The sequence below is a fragment of the Crotalus tigris genome, unplaced genomic scaffold (genome assembly GCF_016545835.1).
Source record: "Crotalus tigris isolate CLP2741 ecotype Arizona unplaced genomic scaffold, ASM1654583v1 scf7180000019031.1477733, whole genome shotgun sequence".
In the NCBI taxonomy this organism is placed as follows: domain Eukaryota; kingdom Metazoa; phylum Chordata; class Lepidosauria; order Squamata; family Viperidae; genus Crotalus; species Crotalus tigris.
The window spans coordinates 1,031,777-1,045,946 of record NW_024097335.1 but is presented as its reverse complement, the minus strand read 5'-3'; the positions used below and the strand labels follow the sequence as shown (position 1 = coordinate 1,045,946).

The window sequence follows — 14,170 nt, the reverse complement described above, 5'->3', positions numbered from 1 at the left end:
TGCAGATGTAATAATTCATTCAGGAAGGTTGGAGCCCTCCAGCTAGAAGCTTAGGAAGACAAAGACACCTAAAATCTACATATCCCACCCAAACTAAGACAGGACATAATAGGACAGTAGTGGTGAACCTATGGCACGCGTGCCAGAGGTGGCACTCGGAGCTCTCTCTGTGGGCATGCATGCCGTTGCCCCAGCCCCACCTCCCCCCGCAACCCCCTCCTCACCAGCAGCCTGCCTGGAGGAGAGGCTCCCCCAGGCGTGGCCCACACAGAGTAGCACAGCCAAGCACATGGCAGCCAGGCAGCAGGGGCAAGACTCTGCCCTTGCGCTCCATCACGTGCAGATGATGCTGCAGGGTGCGGGCGGAGGGCATGGCCGCCATGATGCTGCAAGGCTGCCTGGGAGATCTGTGGTGAGTGGCTCTGCGGGTGGATGGAGTGGGGGGCGGAGCAGTGGGCAAAGCGGAGGTGGACCGGGGGGGGGGGTGGGTGGGCTGGTTTTGAGGCACTTAGTCTCTAAAAGGTTCGCCATCTATGTAATAGAATTAACTCATAGATACCAAAGGGCACACTCAGACTCAGGTCAAAGTTCATGCCACAGGAACAACTTCAAACAAAAGGCTTCAGAGGGTATAAAAACCCACTCCCTACATGTGCTCTCTCTCTCTTTTCTTCCAGAGCCATCTTTCTGTTTGGCTCTCCTCTTCAATAAACTGCAACCTTCTTTCTAAAGCAGTTGCCATGTTGTTTATTCCTGGCTTGGACTTAACCCCGATGAAGACTTTTCCTTCAACACAATAATCCACTTACCCAATAAGCTTTGCCAGTTTATTCCAACCAAGTTTGAGCCAATGATGAAACACAGTTGATTTCCCCCCTCCCCCAATTGTGAAATGTCAGCTTTCTCTATGTTGTGGCCAATTTTGTACTGCAGATAGTCCTCAACTTATGACCCAGGCACCAAAATTAAGCCTGAAATTACAGTCATAAGTCATGGTGTTGGTTAAGCGGGTCATCATTAACGGGGCCTGATTTTATGACCTTTTTTGTGGTGGTTATTAAACAAATGCGGTGGTTATTAAACAAACCCATTTTATCCAGTGGATGTTTTTTTGCTGGAAACTTAGTTCAAAGTTATAACAGCACTGAAAAAAAAGTGACTTTTGACTGTTTTTCACAGTTACCACCTCGGCAGCATCCCCGCAGTCAAGTGATCAAAATTCGGACCGTTTGGCAACTGGTTCATATTTACGATGGTTGTAGTGTCCCGGGGGGTGTCACGTGATCCCCTTTTTGCAACCTTCTGACAAGCCAAGTCCATAGGGAAGCCAGATTCACTTAACAACCAGGTTACTCACTTAACAACTGCAGTGATTTCACTTAACAACCGGGGCAAGAAAGATCGTTAAAATGAGGCAAAACTCGCTTAAGAAATGTCTCACTTAACAACGGAAATTTTGGGCTCCATTGTAGTTGTAAGTCGAGGACTACCTATAAATGGTGGAAATCAGCAAAAAACGATGATCATCGCAGTCCTGCGACTGTGGGATATAAATGTGAGCCAGTTGCTAGGCACCCAAAACCTGATCATAGAGGAGGTTGTGGCTGCCAGAAATCTGGAACCAGGCCATAAGTACCTTTTTTTGCAAGGGGGATCTGTCATAAATTCAAATGGTCCATAAACAAGGACTAGCTGTACTTGAGATCTTCCAAGCGTATCTTCAGATAAGTCCAATCAGCCCTCGTAATTCCAACAGAGCAGGGCGAAGCTCTGTTTCAGAACAGAGTATTAAAGCAGATCTTCAATATTATTGCTCTTCTTCTTGTGCCATATCAGCTATCGGACGTTGGCGATCATGTTGGCGATCCTGTTTTTTTTTTTTTGAGTATTAAAATTAATTTTTATTTGGCCAATGAGTTCCATTCCTTGAGCATCATGGATGCTTAAAACGAATTCCATTGAAACACATCATCCTCTTTGTAATACAGACTTTCCATGGCTCTCAAGTATCCCCACAAAACTACTAGTTATCAAGTGTCCTTTTTGTTGCATTCAGAGAAGTTATTTTCCAACAGTCCCCAGAAAACCCATTTGCAAAATAATGTGTATCAGCATCCGCATGAAAAAATGCTGCTGAGTTTTGTCCAAACCAGTCCCTTAGATTTTGAAGCCACGATGTTCTTCTTCTTCTGCTTCTAGCAGACCGGGAGAGTCTTAGCATCATTTAAGGGGCATCCATACTCGGGATCATTGTTAGGTTTTGCTGCCATTAACATGATATTTCTGGGAAATATATAGTGTAGTAGTCTTCCCTTTGCTTTCTACAACGGTGGGCACAGGCTGTTCACGGGCTGCCACCACACCGTGTGCTGCTCTTCTGAATCCGTTCCAACCAATATGGTCTCCGCCTTCAGTCGATACTGGGGAGCCAGCTGCCCTCACCAGGCCTGTTGGTCCACGGGAGGTATTTGATTCCCTCCAACCTGCCATTACAGCATAAAAGCCGTAATGGGTAGGCCCCCCAATCTGCCACCCAGGGACGTGCTCTGTGGGGGTTCCAGGCTCCTCCTAAATTACTTTAATTAAATTACTTCATTCTTTTTTTTTTAATGCAAGGAGAGCACTTAAGAAAGAATCTGTTCTTCTATCCTGAAGTTAAGAGCTATTGGTTTCGGTAGTCCTCTACTTGCGACCACAACTGAGCTCCAAATTTCTGTGCTAAGTGAGATGTTTGTTAAATGAATTGTTCCCCCGTTTTATGACCTTTCTTGCCATAGATATTAAGTGAATCACTGCAGTTCTTAAGTTGTTGCACTTGTTAAACGAATCTGGCTTTCCCACTGACTTTGCTAGTCGGAAGGGTACAAAAGATGTTCACGTGACCCCGGGACACTGTGACCGTCATAACTATGAGCCAGTTGCCAAGCAGCTGAATTTTGACCACACGACCATGGGGATCACAGTTGTAAATGTGAAAAACAGTCATAAGTCACTTTTTTCACTGCTGTCGTAACTTCAAATGGTTCACTAAATGAACTGTTGTAAGTCAAGGACTTACAACCTGTAGTAAGGACCTATATTAAAAAGTGTGCTGCACAAACCAGAGAACTCTGCTTCTTTTAACAGTGCAATTTATGGATGTAACCAGTAACACTTCATTCTCTCAGACGTGTAAACCGGGCTTTCATTCGCTGGAGGGAAACATTTAAAATATTTTCAGACAATGAGGAGGAAAAGTTGATTTTCTTGCTGTCACTCGGCCAGTTCTTATCTCTGGGTTGAAAATATTTTAACTCGAATACCCTTCTCCACCCCTCGTTTTTCTGTTTCCAATACCAGCGCAACCACATTCCATTTTCAAACTGGAGAAATAAATGTAATGAGTCTCTCCTAAAACAAACACACATCAGCTTAACTTCCTTATTCTAAGGCAGAGCTCCAGATGCATGTCTTATAAATACACACTTCCTTTTGGCCAAATGATCTTTCTGCATGGGAGAACATCAAAGGCAAGAAATTAAAAGTCTCGGTGGAACTGGTGTCATGTGTGAAATACGAAATGTCAGGTCTGGGGAAGGAAGCCCAACCTAGATATAATTCACTTAACGGAAGAATTCGGTTTTCAAAATAAGAAGGCAAAATGTTTTAAATTCTGGGTAGAATCTGGAAGGCTTCCTTTAAACCAGTTGCTCTGCAATGATTATTTTAGGGGTTTAATATTTTAGTGATTACTATTTATATGTTAATGTAAGTGATTATATTTAGTGATTAATATTTATCTGTTACTTATATGTAAGGGTGTGGGTCTATACATATGTTGTATATAGTATGTTTAAATGTGTGTTATGTGTCATGGTTCCGATAGATGAAACTCTTCAAAAGAACTTCGAGGCATTATTTATCTTAAAGAATCTTTATTTTGAGTAGCATAGTATCGGCACGTACATAGGCAAAGCCAAAATCTGAATTCCCCTCCCCTGAGCACATAGTATCAAAGCACAATTCTCTCCTCCAATTAACAGTCATAAATCACATTCCCCAATTAGCTTGAAGGGCGGACTTCCTCTTGTGATTCATTTTAGCCTTGGGACCAAGCGGGTGGGTGAGGCAGGTGAGTATCTTATTCCTTGTTTATGCACTTGAATTTGCATTAGATTGGAGAAAGATTTTCAAATGCCTGTAACACTGATCACAAATCAACATAGCAGCTGGTCCTTTTTGCGTGTCACATGCACTATGTTAGATAGAGGTAAATAGAATGGAATGGGATGGGATGGGATGGGATGGAATGGAATGGGATAGGATGGGATCGGATACAATAGAACGGAATGGAATAGAATGGAATAGGATGGGATAGAATAGAATAGAATAGAATAGAATAAAATAGAATAGAATAGAATAGAATAGGTCTAGCCCACTGCTTTATGCTATTATTAGAGAGTCACAGAAATTACATGAATGCTGGGAGATCCACGGTACTCTCTGAACTTGGTTGTTTTCTTGTAGATGTTTCATTACCCAACTAAGTAACATCATCAGTGCTGCAAGGGAGTGGGGTTTGCCCTGTCACTGTTAGTCGGAGAGGTTTTGGAAGTTCTTTGGTGGGCTATTTACAGTTAGCTTGTTGGGCAGTTCTTTGATTGGGCTATTGTTTACTTCTCTGATGCTAATCTATGCTCATCTGGATGTTGATGGCTGGCGGGGAGGTGTTTTGGTCTTTTTGTCTCCTTTTTGGCTGGTTGATTCTCTTTTGCACAGAATGCAGATATTGTTTATATCTGTGTCTGTTGATGGCTAATTTGCCAGAGTGCTAGGCTTCTAAGAAATTCAAATAAAAGAGAATATTTGTAGCTCAGGGTTGAGATGAGGGGTCTTGGTGCTCTCCGAGCTTGGTTGTTTTCTTGCAGACGTTTGATTACCCAAACTAGGTAATACCATCAGCGCTGGTCTAGAAATGTTCTAGCGGGTTTTTTGGGGATTTGGCGTGGTTATTTCAAACCTGAGCTACAAATATTCTCCTTTATTGGTTACATCAATGAGATTACGGGTACCAGTAGTCTTTGACTTTGCTTAGGGACCGTTCGCAGTTACAACAGTACGGAAAAAAAGTGACTTACAATCATTTTTCACATTCATTGGACAGTTGCAGTATCCCCATGTATGAAATTTACATTCGGATGCTTGACAACTGATTCACATTTATGACGGCTGCAGTGTCCCGGGGGGTCACGTGATCCCCTTTTGCGACCTTCTGATAAGCAAAGTCAATGGGGAAGCCAGATTAGTAACAACCGTGTTACTAATTTAACGACTGTAGTGCTGCACTTAACAAACGTGGCACGAAAAAGTCGTAAAATGGAGCAAAAAAACTCAACAAATGTCTCACTTAGCAACCTCACTTTTGGGCTCAATCGTGGTCATAAGTTGAGAGGCTTAGACTAGAAGACCTCCAAGGTCCCTTCCAGTTCTGTTATTCTATTCTATTCTGTTCTGTTCTAATTCTATTCTATTCTATTCATATTCTGTTTTATTTCTATTCTATTCTGTTCTAATTCTATTCTACTTTCTATTCTATTCTGTTCTAATTCTATTCTATTCATATTCTGTTATATTTATATTCTATTTCTATTCTGTTCTGTTCTAATTCTATTCTATTCATATTCTGTTCTATTTATATTCTATTTAAATTCTGCTCTGTTCTAATTCTATTCTACTTTTTATTCTATTCTATTCTGTTCTATTTCTACTCAGTTCTGTTCTAATTCTATTCTATTCATATTCTGTTCTATTTATATTCTATTTCTACTCTGTTCTGTTCCAATTCTATTCTGTATTCTATCCTATGTATTCTGTTCTGTTCCGTTCCGTCCCATTCCATATTCCATTTTATTGACTACCTGTTCCGTATTTTCATTCTAAAACACGAACGACATACCACTAACCTCTTAAGGTCGCTGGAGGACCACTAGCAGCTCGCAGCGAAAACGAAAGAGAAGGCAGGGGAGAGGCAGAAGGAAGGGACAGAGGCGAGAAAGAGGCGCGCCGGCAGCTAGCGAGCGAGCGAGCGGGCTAGTCTCAGCTCAGAGTGCCAGGAGGGGCGCGGCGGGGCGCGGCGGGGGCACGCCCATTTCCCGCTGCTGCTCTCCCATTGGTGGAAGAGCGGAGAGGCGGGGCTGCCGAGCCGGGAGCACCCCCCACCCGCCGGGCGAGCCGAGGCTCGGCTCTCCTGCTTTTCGGAAAGACCCAACTCGAGCGAAGTTTCCCAATCCGAGGAGCCGCACGGGAACTCGCGAGGGCCGGCGCAGGTAGGCGGCTGCGGCTGCTAAACCTGTCGGAGGCGCTTTCCAGGTGTGTTTCCGCGGGCGTGGCCGGGCGATGGAGGAGGGGGCGGCGAGGGGCCCCTGCCCGGGGGAAGAGAAGCCGCTTCCCCACGTGCAAACTCGTCTCTCCTGCCTCTTTGCCTTGGTTCTAAGGGGGCGATCGGATCTCCGCGCCCTGGGCGGCTTTTCCGACAACCCCGGGGTGGTGGTGGAAACTTGCTCTCTCCCCCCCCCCCTCAACTGCCTTCTCCAAACTGGCCCTCGGCCGGACGACGGTTCCTTTCCTCCCTGGTCGAGCTGGCTCAGAGTGATGGGCGTTGGAGTAGGAGATGGAATTGCTCCGGCTTGGGCAAAGAGGTTTTACAGTACGCGGAGCGGTTCTTGTCGCGGCTGGTGTTGGACGGGACGGTAAACCATGGTTTGCCCGAACTTGTCTTTATTGAATTGTCCCCCCCCCCCCCGTGAGCCGGGTTCACACGACGCAGGGAATCCAGGCAGGACGCGCCCTGGGCCGGGACTTGTGGAAGAGTCCGGTTCTTAAGCTGGATGCGGTGCGCAATTTTCTATCGGGTGTATCTTGGGCTGTCCGTTTTTCAACGGCACAAGCTGGCTGTTTTTTAAAAGCTACTTGCAGGTTCTTCAAAACGGGTTTTCTGAAGGGTTGCTGGTATTTATGATGGCTTTGTTGGCTTTGTATTTCACTTTTGCTCTGGAATATGCAGCAGCGGGATGCGATTTATAACAAGCCCTTCCTATTTGGGGGGGGGTCTTTATCTCAGTCAACCGTAAGTGAGTGATCCAACCGAAGTCACAAATCAGGTGGGCACGATCCTTTAAACACCTTTCCTGTTCCTGTTAGTCCTCGACCTATGCCCACAATTGAGCCCAACATTTCTGTCACTAAGTGAGACAGTTAAGAGCCTTTTGCCCCATTTCTTGAGTCAATCACTGCAGTTTTTAAGTTAGTGTCCACGGTTGTTGAGTGAATTTGGCTTCCCCGTTGACTTTGCTTGTCAGGTCCCAAAAGGGGATCACATGACCCCCCCAGACGCTGCAACCATCGTAAATATGAGTTCCCGTGACCATGGGGATGCTGCAACGGGCGTAAGTGTGAAAAATGGTCATAAGTCACTTTTTTCCATAGTTTTTTCAAATGGTCATTAAAGGAGTGTTTGTAAGTCAAGGACTATACATACACCACCCTGCACTAACAGGAATTATATTATTAATCTATTAATTGCTGATGTGTAGTTTTTTTTTTTTCTCATGACATGTTTCTGTCCTGGTTTTCCCAAAACAAATAATACACAAGATGACTTGGAAAACAAGCTGGGAAAGTGAACAAACCTCCCAGAAGGCAGAGCTTGGGCATCTGCCTGGAGACATAGCCAGCAAGAGAATAAAGTACATTTTGTTCCTTTTTCCTGCCTGAGCAGGAGGTTGGACTAGAAGACCTCCAAGGTTCCTTCCAGCTCTGTTATTCTGTTATATCATGTTAGGATAGTTGGCTAACTCAGTTTTCATCCACTATGTAAATAGTAGTAGTAGTAGTAGTAGTAGTAGTAGTAGTAGCAGTAGTAATAATAATAGTTGGAAGGGACCTTGGAGGTCATCAAGTCCAACCCCTGCTCAGGCAGGAAACCCTATACCATTTCAGACAAATGGCTGTCCAGTCTTTTCTTAAAAAATTTCAGTGTTGGAGCATTCACAGCTTCTGGAGACAGGTCGTCCCACCGGTTAATTGTTGTAACTGTCAGGAAGTTTCTCCTTAGTTCTAGATTGTTTCTCTCTTTGGTTACTTTCCACCCGTTGCTTCTTGTCCTGCCTTCAGGCGCTTTGGAGAATAGCTTGACTCCCTCTTCTTTGTGGCAGCCCCTGGGGTATTGGAACACTATAAATACAGGTAATCCTCTAATTATGATCACAGTTGAGCTCAAAATTTCTGTTGCTAAGCAAGACAGTTCTTAAGTGGTTTTGCCCCATTTTATGATTTTTTTTTTTGCTACAGTTGCTAAGTGAAACACTGCAGTTGTTAGGTAAATGACATGGTTGTAAAGTGAATCTGCTCCCCCATTTAATTTATTTAGCGCAAGCCTTCCCCATTGAGTTTGCTTTTCAGAAAGTCACAACGGGATCACGTGACCCTGGGACACTGCAACCGTCATAAATATGAGCCGGTTGCCAAGCACCCCAGTTTTGATCAGGTGACCATTGATGCTGCAATGGTCATAAATGTGAAAAACTGTCGTAAGATTTCACTGCTGTTGTAACTTTGGTTACTCAGTGCATGTTTGCAAGTTGAGAATTGCCTTGTATGCGGTTCAGAGACTAATATGTCTTCATTTTTTATTAGCATTGTCAAAGATGTAATCAGATAAGGAACAAAACAGCCACAAGAATATCCACATACTAAACAGCATTTCTTTCCCCTTTAGACTAGATATTGGAAATGCAAGGTTTGGGCAGATCTAACCCTGAAAAAAGTGACTAGAAGTTTTGTGTTCATGTTTAAAATACAAAGCAGCTCATTTTGGATGTGATTGTGGTAAACCTTCCAGCAAACCCACCAATCAATATACCTAAATATCAATATACGTAAATATTGGGAACAGGCTTCAGTGATGTCACTTGCATCATAATGCTGGGCTTGTGATAGCTTTTGTCACGCAGATGATGCCAACATGATGACGATGTCACAACCTCTCAGAATTCCAGGGCTATCTGGGCTTAAAAGTATACATTCTGGACTGCTTTCAAGAGTTGCTGATCTAAAACTGATGAAGTCTTTTATAGACTAGCCTATGGAATAGAATAATAGGCTGCAAAGGGATCTAGGAGGTCTTCTAGTCCAACCCCTGTCACAGGTAAGAGATTCTATACCAGGGATAAGCAACCTTGGTTCTTTTATGACTCGTGGACTTCAACTCCCAGAATTCCTGAGCCAGCATGGCTCAGCTTGGAAACCTCTCCCTTTCCCCTCAGCATGGCTGGCTCAGGAATTCTGGGAGTTGAAGTCCACGAGTTATAAAAGAGCCAAGGTGGCCTACCTCTGGACTAGGCCTAGGCCGCTTTCTGACTCGTGGACTTCCTCCCAGAATTCCTGAGCCAGCATGGGGGAACTAGGGCCCCTTCATGACTTGTGGACTTCAACTCCCAGAATTCCTGAGCCAGCATGGGGGAACTAGGGCCCCTTCATGACTTGTGGACTTCAACTCCCAGAATTCTTGAGCCAGTATGGCTCAGCTTGGAAACCTCTCCCTTTCCCCTCAGCATGGCTGGCTCAGGAATTCTGGGAGTTGAAGTCCATGAGTCATAAAAGAGCCAAGGTTGCCTACCCCTGCTCTATACCATTCTGAATAAATGGCCGTCCAATATTGTGTTAAAAGCTTCCAGTGATATAGTACCCACAACTTCCTGAAGCAAGCTGTTTTACTGAGAAATGATTGATCTCTTTCATGATCCATCTGTTACTTCTTGTCCTGCCCTCAGGTGCTTTGAAAAATAAGCCAATCCCCTCTTCTCTGTGACAGCCGCTTAAATACCATGTCATCCATCTCTTCATTAAACTAGACCTAGGTCCCTCACTTGTTGGGCCTGGGGGCTAAAACATACGGAAAATGGTTACGGGACTTGGGTTTGGCTAGTCTAAAGAAAAGAAGAAACAGGGGAGACATGATAGTAATGTTCCAGTATCTGAGGGGCTGCCACAAGGCAGAGGGGGCCAGGTTGTTCACCAGAGCACCAGAGGACAGGACAAGAAACAATGGTTGGAAACTGGTCAAGGAGAGAAGCAACCTGGAATTAAGGAGAAACTTACTGACAGTGAGGACTATCAGCCAGTGGAACAGCTTGCCTCCAGAAATTGTGGAGGCTCCATCACTGGAGATTTTTAAGAAGAGATAGACAATCACCTGTCTGAGATGGTGTATGTTCTCCTGCTTGAGCAGGGGGCTGGACTAGAAGAACTCCAAGGTCCCTTCCAGCTCTATTCTATTTAGTTCTCCATATAGATCAGTGCCTCTCAGACTTTACAGGTAGACCTTGACTTACAACGTACATTTAGTGATTGTGTGAACTTAACGACACTGAAAAAAGTGACTGACAACCAGTCCTCACACTTAATGATTATCGCAGAATCCTCATTCAGACACTTGGCAACCAGCATGTATTTCTGACAGCTGCAGTGTCCCAGGATCATATGATCTCCATTCGTAATTTTCCAAACTGTCTTCCGACAAGCAAAGGCAATGGAAGAAGTTAGATTTGCTAAATAAACAGATGATTTACTTAACAACTATGGTGAAAAAAGGTAAAATTGGGCATGGCTCACTTACAGTAGTGGCCAAAATTGTGGGAACCTTTTGGGAAAAGTATATTTTTGAGGTTTGATGGCTAATAACGTCCCTTTTTTTGGAGTAGTACCATAAAATTATATATCAATGGAAAACTAATTTAATCAAGAATGTAATGCAACAAAGGTTGTTCAATTATCTGTACTGTATTCTATGAAAAGTTATAGCCAAATAACCAGAAAAAGGAAGCACAACTTGTTTAGGTTGATATCAGGTAGCTTTCCTTCATCTGATTGTAGCCAATGAACATGAGTGTTTAGAGAGCCAATCAGGTGTCATCTTGTTTTGGCAATGAGCCAATCAGATCACAGTAGGATTCAGTTATTGATGTCATGTACTGAAGCTGAGAGGAGGACATTTTCAGTGTGTTATGTGATTACTATCAAGTTGGTTGGTTTTTTTGGTGTTCTTTCATTTAGTGAGCTTGTAAAACATAATAAAATTAAAGTCATGGTGCAAAGAGTTGACTGGTTGCCCAGAAAGCGATGTAAAATAGTATTGTTAAGTGAACAAGGCTACAGTTATAAAGAAATTAGAAGAAAAATTGATGGAAACTTAACCAAAGGTGGCATTTCTACTGTACACTTTCCCCAAAAGGTTTCCACAATTTTGGCCACTATTATAACCACCTTGCTTAGCAATTCTAGTCCCAATTGTGGTTCTAAGTGAGAGATCTTCAAACCTGGCCCTTTTATGACTTGTGGACTTCAACTCCCAGAATTCCTCAGCCAGGCATGCATGCCTGGCTGAGGAATTCTGGGAGTTGAAGTCCACAAGTCATAAAAGGGCCAAGTTTGAAGGCCCCTGTTCTAAGTCAAGGTCTATGTGTAATTATAGGTAGTCCTTGACTATAACAATTTGTTTCATGACCATTACAGCAGCCTTGAAAAAAGTGACTTTATGATTGTTTCTCACACTTACAGTGATTGCAACCTCCCGATGGTCACATGATCAAAATCTGACCACTTTGCAAGTATCTCATATTTATGATGGCTATAGTGTTCCAGGATCATGTGCCCTTTTGACACGCAAAGTCCACGGGGAAGCCAGGGTCACTTAACAATGGTGTATACTAACTTAAGAACTGCAGTGATTCATTTCACAACTGTGGCAAGGAAGGTCATAAAATGGGGCAAAATTCACTTAACCATTGCCTCGCTTAGCAACAGAAATGTCGGGCTCAGTTGTGGCTGTAAGTCAAGAATTACCTGTAGCCCAGTTTTGCAAGTTATCCCCGTTTCCCTTTCTTAAAGCCAATCCAGATATATTTGGCCTTGCAATTAGTAGCCTTTTGATGGTTCAACTTATGAGATTTGTCCTACAAGTTTCAGAAAATGGGAAAAAAAAGATAACGAGGGGGAACACATACCATTTTACTCACCTTGCAGGAATGGAGACAATGTTGAACAACGTTGGTGAGGCATGTGTGTTCTTGCTTCTGGGAATGGTATTTGAGCCAGAAAATTATCAATGGCTCTTATCAGACATAGGAGATGTTCTACAGAGAATGTCCAAGAATATCAGCTTGGACATCAAGTAGATTCCTTGCCTTTCCTTCTGTTCTTTTAGCTTTAATTTGGGGGGGGGGGTTAAGGAAGCAGGGAAAACTGGCATGTTGCAAAGGAAAATGTTAGATTTCTTGCATTACTCCTGATCTGGATGGGATTGAACTTTCCTTTACATCAGGGGCTCCAAACTTGGCAACTTTTAAGACTTGTGGACTTTCAATTCCCAGAATTCCTCAGCCAGGTCTGACTTGAAATCCACAAGTCTTAAAATTGCTAAGATTGGAGACTCTGGCCTAAGAAATCAGCTTTACCACCTGGAGGTTCTCTTTGATGCTGGACAGCTCCATGACGTCATTGATGGAGGGAGCTGTGGCTTTTACAAGTAGTCCTTGGGTTATGACCGTGATTGAAAGGCTCAGTTATGGTCATGATGGCCACAATGTGGATCATCACATAACTGGACCTGATTTTATTATCTTTCTTGTGGTTGTTAAGCAAATGCCAAGCCATTAAGCGAATCCATTGTTTACTAGGCAGTGGTGGATCACCACATAACTGGACCTGATTTTATTATCTTTCTTGTGGTTGTTAAGCAAATGCCAAGCCATTAAGCAAATCCATTGTTTACTAGGCAGTGGTTTTTGCCCGAAACTAGTTATGTAAATGAGGTTTCTGGAATAATGTCCTAAATCACAGTCACATAACCATGAGGGGGGGGGCTAGATACGTCAAGGACTACTTCTAATCAACCTTAAAAAGAGGCCATTTCAAAGCTTATGAATTCCTTTTTAGGGTTGAACCTTTGTCAGTCACTCCTGGCGTGGAAAGGAGAAACAGAATTCAGTAGAACTTGTCTAGCAGTAAGTAAACAGTGAGCAAAATTGTACTGGTGAAAGGAGGAAGCTGTTGCAAGTTTATAATTCCCTTTACAATGAAAACAAGTGAGCCAATTAAGAAAAAGGTGATTTGTTATTTTGCACTTTTGCCTACAGCCATTGTTGACTGGTGATTCATTTTGTGAACCTTAACAAGACACAAAAGGGCAGTCTTCTCCTACTGCAGGGGTCTTCACACTTGGCCCTTTTATGACCTGTGGACTTAAACTCCCAGAATTCCTCAGCCAGTGTGCCTGGTTGAGGAATTCTGGGAGTTGAAGTCCACAAGTCATAAAAGGGCCAGGTTTGAAGACCCTTGTCCTACTGCCTGTCCCAAGGCAGATTAGAAATGTACTGATTGAAATGATCCAGATTGTTTTGCAAGAGTTAGTGACACACCTCTTCCTTGCTAGATTTTTCTGTTTAACAACTTGTGCTGTGGGTCGAACACATTCCAAATTGGGAGCAGGATCTTAATATCAGGAGTCCCATCTGCACTTTGACAAGGACGTTTAGGGAGTTTTTTTTTTCTCCTTAGCGATAATTCTAGTAGACTTCGCCCAGTTTTGGTCAGTCATGGTGGCCTCACCTACTATGGGGCAGGTCTGCCTTAGGTGCATATGATTTTTTTTTGGAGTGTTGAAAGAAAAGGCAAAGGAAAAAATGAAAATAGGTAAGAATGTCCTTATGGGAAGAAAGGAATAGAATAGAATAGAATAAGAATAAGAATAAGAATAAGAATAGAACCTGGAAGGGACACTGGAGGTCTTCTAGTCCAGCCCCCTGCTCAAGCAGGAGAACCTGCACCATCTCAGACATTTAATTGTCTAGTCTTTTCTTAAAAATCTCCAGTGATGGAGCACCCATGATTTCTGGATGCAAGCTGTTCCACTGATTGATTGTCCTCACTGTCAGGAAGTTTCTCTTTAATTCCAGGTTGTTTCTCTCCTTGATCAGTTTCCAACCATTGTTTCTCGTCCTTCCCTCTGGTGCTCTGATGAACAAGCTGGCCCCCTCTGCCTTATGGCAGCCCCTCAGATACTGGAACATTGCTATCATGTCTCCCATATTTCTTCTTTTCTTTAGACTAGACCAAGTCCTGTAGCCGTTTTCCG

At 43.4% G+C, this 14,170-nt stretch overlaps 2 protein-coding genes across 9 annotated transcripts in view; one reads left to right on the top strand and one right to left on the bottom strand.

Moving 5' to 3' along the window:
- CCDC83 (coiled-coil domain containing 83) overlaps positions 1 to 6,079 on the bottom strand; it is a 28,245-nt gene extending 22,166 nt beyond the window's left edge. Inside the window, exon 1 of the mRNA XM_039358589.1 lies at positions 5,943 to 6,079. The gene's annotated coding sequence lies outside the window, so the exon portion shown is untranslated. The remainder of the gene's footprint in view (positions 1 to 5,942) is intronic.
- A 125-nt stretch (positions 6,080 to 6,204) lies between these two features.
- The window catches only part of SYTL2 (synaptotagmin like 2), a 72,861-nt gene continuing 64,895 nt past the window's right edge, over positions 6,205 to 14,170 (top strand). For 4 of the 8 annotated variants that reach the window (XM_039358585.1, XM_039358584.1, XM_039358582.1 and 1 more), the window contains exon 1: positions 6,206 to 6,348. The gene's annotated coding sequence lies outside the window, so the exon portion shown is untranslated. Of the gene's footprint in view, positions 6,349 to 14,170 lie in introns of all 8 variants that reach the window. The other 4 variants (XM_039358586.1, XM_039358583.1, XM_039358588.1 and 1 more) reach the window with 2 other exon arrangements.